The following is a 6,440-nucleotide window of genomic DNA, read 5'->3' on the forward strand; positions in this document are numbered from 1 at the left end:
CGACAAAAATGTTATACAGCACTGGTCCCAGTACTGAACCCTGAGGAACAGCACTTGCGACTGATCTCCACTTGGACATTGAGCTATTCACAGCAACTCTCTGAGTGTGGTCACCCAACCAATTCCTTACCCACCGAGTGGTCCATCCATCAAATCCTCTTCTCTCCAGTTGAGACAAGGATGTTATGCAGGACAGTATCAAATGCTTTGCATGTGTGTTTTTCTGTACTCTGATTCTCTTTCTCCAGTAAATACAATTTTCCTTGGGGTGGTTGCTATTCCTGTATCTGCAAAGTTACTTGTCTTTGCAATCTCCTTAACATAGATTGAGAGGGAGCAGAAATACACTGGAAGCAATGAAATGATATGAGAAGTTTCTGGATAGTCATCCTTGATCTTGTGAGTGATCAGAGACCTTAATTTGTGAAGACAAGATTTTGGACTAGGCAGGCAAGGGGGAAAGAAATATTCCTCATGCTCCACAGCAACCTGTCTGGAAGATCATACGTGTCTTTTGGGAATTGTGCCTGTGCCAAATGTACTACCAACATATTTCATATGGAGCTTTTTCTGGAAAATTACAATCCAAATTTGATTTCTGGGGGTATCATTAAATAAAAATAAAAAGTCACTCTCCTTCCTCACCACTGCCCCTAAAAAATACTTCCTAAGAAAGCACCAATAAGGGCAGTAAGCAAAGAATGGTTAAAGACTGCATACAGAAGTATGGCTGCCCACCAACCTTAAAAATGCAGACAATCAAGCAGGGAGAGGGAAAGGCACTGGCACGGGTCAATGCAAGGAATGTTTTCAAGTCTATCTGTGGGGTGAAAACTAAAATGATCAGCATTTTCATACTAGCAGAGTAAATACCTACTGCAAATGCAACTCATTTTGACAAACAAGTCAATACAGGTTATTTCATTTGTGGCAGTAGTATTAAGCTGTGTCAGCACAAGCAGTCCTGCTGTGTAAGCTGTATCTGTCCTGTGAGGGTTTGTTAACCTTCTCTGCTGTGGACCAGCTTTTGAGAGGAACTTCTTGCTTACAAACTGGCAGCAATCAAAAAACTGAGAGATAACAATGACTTCAGTTTGTCATCTGATGAACTTTTAAGTTTCGTGGTGGACCCTTCTAAATGTCCTGGCTGCTCCAGCATCACTGTATCACCATCACTGTGGGTACTGGTGCTGCCTCCTGATATGGAGGTGACTCCAAGGCAAAAAAATGAAACCGCACCACTTTAGTTTGCTTTTTCACAGCAGGAAACATGCACCCTGTGAGCAGCTCAGCAGCTCTTACTGCCCCATCCGAAATGAGGCTTTTCTTTGTTGCTTGTATTGTATCATACCATGCTGTTAAAAGCAGATTTCTGAGTGGAGAAAACCAAGAGGCCTCTAATGACTGTATCTGGAAGGCAGAGGTGCTGTGAAGGAGTAAAAAACCTCCCATCACCATGATACTGAAATCTTGAGAAACTGCCAGAGCACTTGTATAAACCAGCACTGGTGGGACGCTGCGGGGTGACCCTAGCACTCACACAGAGATGCCTGTGTTTATTACACTTTCTGTTTCCACACTCTCATTTTACAGGTACAGGCTTGCACCAAACAGGAGAGGTGGAAACTCGTGTCCCAACTAACCTGGGTCCACCACCTTCAGCAGACAGGGTCCTGGCTTTGCTGGTGAGTGAAGCCTTCAGCAGGGCTCTGTGGCTATCTAGCTCATCTATTTATTTAACTAGAAATCTTTATTTATTAACAATGGAACTGCACTTTCTAGCACATTCCCCTTCAAGTAAACATTTTCAATCCACAGGCTGATGATATTAAGTCCTTTTAAAAACTCTAATAACCTTGAAATGCCCTCTTAAGGGAAAGCCTGTTATATTTTCAGAATAAGATATTCAGTTGTGTTTTGTGTGACTGAATTCCGTAATAACTTTTAGTTTTACAGCTTTTTAATGCTACCGCTTAGTAACCTTGCAGATTTTACATCTAAAATGAATGCAGATCAGCTGTAATTATGATAATATTTTAGGTTCATTTTATTTACCCTTGATGGAAAGCTAATTTTAAATATATTTAATTATGCCACACTTTTTGCTTTATTGTGAAACATTAGCAAAAAAAACAAACACAACAACAATATTTAAACTTTGAGGCTCCTGCTCCTAACCTCTGTAAAGCTGCTCTGCTTCTCTCACACCCTAGCTGAGTACATCTCAATAATACTGGTACTGCTTTGGGTTTTATTGCAAGGTAATAAAATGCTGAAGCCTGTTAACTGTGTTGGTGATGTATTCTGAATGGAATCCAAGCTCTCAAAATTTAACCGATCCTATTTTATAGGGAAAGGATGTTTTGGTTGTTCAGCTAATTACTGCTATTAACAGCACTCTAGAGTTGTGCATGGGGAACAGCTTTTGCTTAGGTCTCTTCAGGCAATACCGAGTGAAACTACTATTAAGAAATCAGCCATAAAGTTTTTTTTTTTTTTTTTTTTTTTTTTCCTCCTTCTACTGCTGAAACGAAGGGATTACCATGACAGTTGTCTTATTTACTTCTTCTAATTTGGAAGTTCACCTTCCTAAAGTGACAGACAGTGGAATTCAGTGCACCCTCAGCAGGTTTGCTGATGACACCAAGCTGAGTTGATGCAGTCGATATGCTGGAGGGAAGGGATGCCATCCAGAGGGACCTGGAGAAGCTGGATGGGTGGGCACATGTGAAGATAAGGAGGTTCAACAAGGCCAAGTGCAAGGTGCTGCACCTGGGTTGGGGCAAACCCAGACATGAGCACAGACCGGGAGAAGAACTCACTGAGAACAGCCCTGCAGAGAAGGACTTGGGGGTTCTGGTGGACAAAAAGCTCAACATGAGCCAGCAGGGTGTGCTTGGAGCCCAGAAGGCCAACTGCATCCTGGGCTGCATCAACAGAGGGGTGGGCAGCAGGGGAGGAAGGTGACTGTCCCCCTCTGCTCTGCCCTTGTGAGACCCCACCTGGAGTGTTGTGTCCAGGGCTGGGGCCCCAGCACAAGGAGGATGTGAGGCTGTTAGAACAGCATAGCTGTCCCCACACATCGCCTTTCAGGAGGCAGCAGAGCTCTCTGCCTACAACAGGATGGCCTGCAGCTGGGCAGAGATCAAGGCTTCAATGAAGGGGTAGCACAGGCTCCTTCCCCACTGGGAGCAGAAACCTCGTGCTACACTGTGCAGCTGCTGGATTTGGGGCGTGGGAAGGGCACTGTCACCATGTTTGGGGTGCAACCCCCCACTAATTTCATACAGCCCATATAGTTGCTGTCAGATGAGAGTGCTTCTGTCTGCTTTGATATTGGCCAGCTTTGAACTGGTGGTACTGGGGTAAAGGGTTATGTATGTCCAGCACTGCTGCTTCTGTGTGCTGTTCTCTCCTCGTTAGAAGTTCTCAATCATCTATTACATTTTGCACATCTAATTGAGGTAATTAATAGAGGGCTTTTAAAGGATTATGGCCATCTGTACATACAGAAAAACTATTTGAAGAAGATTTAAGAGTACTCAGCCCTAATGAGATAATATTTTGTAAGTTTTTTTTTTTTTTTATAAGCTAATAAAACATTTTACAAGAGGAGGCCGACATTGGCAAGATCATGAGCTGCATCTTAATTTCGCCCCATCATCCCATTTTCATGAAGAAAAGATTTCTACTTTTGACATCCTCAGTTTTGGGTTTCATTCATTCCAGCTTCTGTGTGACCCAGCAACCCTGGGGAAGTCAACGGTGAAGGACTTCAGCCCAAGGGAGCTCCAGCCTGTCTGCTTGACTACAGCTACTGTCAAAAAAATGTAAATAAAACCAGAGCAGAGTTAGGGGTTTCTTCTGGCACCAAAAGACTTCATGAAGACAGTGTTTTTTTTGGTTACAGTTGACTTTCCTCTGTAATGCCTGTGATATTGCAGTGATTAAGCTCACACCAGCTGACGTTCTTTCTCTTGTGCCTAGAGCTTTACCTCCAAAATTTGCTGGCCGGACAACCTGTCACAGAAGAAGCAGTACTGACACCATCAGAGTGCACTTCCCCACCCATGTGCGCTGCTCTGGAGTAGAAACCCATCAGGGCCTGGGCTAGCCTTGCCAAGTGGATTACATGTTCCAGAATAATTTTTATGATACAATAATGCTGGGTAATTCCCTTCAGCTCTTGTAGATGGGGCATAATAGATTGTCTTCTGCTTTTATTTATTTGCAAAACATCCACTAACTGTATAAGTGTTCTGAAGTTTACTTACAGCCAAAAAAAAAAAAACAACAAAAAAAAACAACTCACCCAAAACCTCACCACACAAAGAACCATCCTAAAAAATTGGACTAAATTGTATCGTGTCATTTGGGACTGGCTCAAAATGAAAGCAATCTCCTATTGTAATTTTTAATAACTGTTACTATGTTTTACTTTGCCAGTCTCAAATGCTCTCTCTTACTAAGTTATTGTAAACTACCATTGGATAGTGTTCTGTTTTACTCAGTGTATGTCTGTTATTGCTGTTACCGAAATTAGGTGTTAATTTCTTTCTGTTCCATGTTTTATCCTTGTGACTTAATTGTTAAATTTGGAATGAAGCTGCAGCAAAAACAGGGGAGTGTAATTGAGTGTGTCCAGGCAGCGCTTGTCTGTTTAGTATTCAAAGTTAGGAGTCAGCTTTTGACCTTTTCATTTTATTAGCTTCAATCTTTTTCTTTAGCCCCTTGCTAACTGTTAGTGATCTGCAGGTTCCTGACCATGTGTTTCCCATCTGAGTTACCCCAGGGAAGAATCTGGGATGCAGCTTGTCCATGATGGCAGCCTCTGCCCTGCCAGGTGGCCGACGAAGCAAAGAGAGCATCTGTTTTCTTCCACTTGTATGTGCCAAAATATCGGGTGGTTTTTCATTGTCGTCTCAAGGGAATATGAAAGGGAAAAAAGAAAAATCAGTGTTCCTCCTCTTGGTCACTGAGGGACTGGAGTGGAAGGTGCAGCAGGAAGGGGGTTAGCTCCTGGAATATGCTGGTGGTCTCTGTGCTGCAGTGCTGTGAGTGAGGTTACCAGCTCATCCCCTTTCCCTGCCTTGACTGACTGGTCCAAAGGATTTTTTATTTTTTAATTTTTGTGTAGGCAAGTTGACTGAAAAGGAAAGGGTAAGGAAAGGGCATAGCAAGGGAACTGAGCTGAAGAGAAAGATGAGGGGGGAATGTGGCTGCTGAAAGAACTCGCAGGAGAGATTCTGCTGCAAGTTGTTTGACAGTGAGGAGGGAAAGCTTATTGCATGCAGTGTTCTTGCTACCTGGAAAGCCTTTGGGTTTAGTAATTGGAGGCTCTTGATTTGTTTTCTCAGCATGGGCAGGCAACCCTGTGACACGTAAATTCTCTCCCAAAACACAGGCTTTCAGCTCCCACACTAGCTGTTGTTACTGAAGCCCACTGTCATAACACCACGCAATGCTGGCATGTGGGAGAGCAGCCCCCAGCCTCTCCCTGTGCTCTTCATCTTGGAGAATTTAGGAACAAAGCAACTGACACGGAGAGAAAAGACTTGCGGTATGTCTGTAGTGTGATTGGCATTTCTTTTTGTGAAATCTCAGGAGGTGAAAGTCATATTAAATGTGAGTGACACAACTGAAATACAAAATAAGCCAGAAATATTTCACAGAGATGCCAGACTTTTCTAAATTTTATTTTCTTTTGTAAGATACTTTTTCTATAGGAGATTAAATATTTATTTTCTGGTCTTCAGGATAATAAATTCTTTTTTTTTTTTTTTTTTTTTTTTTTTTTTTTTTTTTTCTTAAGTGTACTGCTTTACAATGAGTATTTGCACGCAGATAGCTCACAAATTATTCCTAGGAATCAAAACAATTACAGAGATTTCATATATTCCAACAAAGGAACCTCCTGTTGGGGTGATTCCCTCTGCCTCCCCCCCCTTCTTTTAGTCTGCGACGGCTGAGCCTGTTCAAGGTTTTATAGGGTAGTGAATGGTATCACCTAGAAACAGACAATTGATAAGAGGTTGCCTGGGAAACCCTGTGCTCATAGATTTTCATTTTGCTGCATTATGCACCTGTAGGTGCAATTATTCATAATTAAAAAAAGTCCTCCCGTGGAACTGGTGAAGTGATGGGGAAATTACATTATATTCTCTGGAGAATCTAATCCTATTTTCTCGTTTGATTTTTTGATCATCTCTAACAGTGGAGGTGGGGGTGGAGAGTTTTTTTTTGGTGGGGGCAGGGGGGGGAATACTTGCAGCAAATAGAGATTCTGCTTGAGAAAGCAATATGGAAATACGCTGGTTAATGCTTTAAATGCAGCTCACGTACGATGTAGTCTGCCTGCCAGTGGAAAAACCCCAGCAGCCCTCGAGAGAGCCCTGCTCTGATCAGTCTGAGTATTATTCCTTCAGCTTTAATAATTCAAA

The 6,440-nt window shown here is 42.5% G+C and overlaps 1 long non-coding RNA gene across 1 annotated transcript; it reads left to right on the plus strand.

Moving 5' to 3' along the window:
• The first annotated feature begins 1,592 nt into the window (after nucleotides 1–1,592).
• LOC137848423 (uncharacterized) lies at nucleotides 1,593–5,675 on the plus strand. Its single transcript, XR_011091340.1, has 3 exons — nucleotides 1,593–1,685; nucleotides 3,988–4,169; nucleotides 4,756–5,675. It is a non-coding gene; the product is annotated as an uncharacterized lncRNA (long non-coding RNA).
• Nucleotides 5,676–6,440: the final 765 nt, after the last annotated feature.

The sequence above is a fragment of the Anas acuta genome, chromosome Z (assembly GCF_963932015.1).
Source record: "Anas acuta chromosome Z, bAnaAcu1.1, whole genome shotgun sequence".
NCBI lineage: Eukaryota > Metazoa > Chordata > Aves > Anseriformes > Anatidae > Anas > Anas acuta.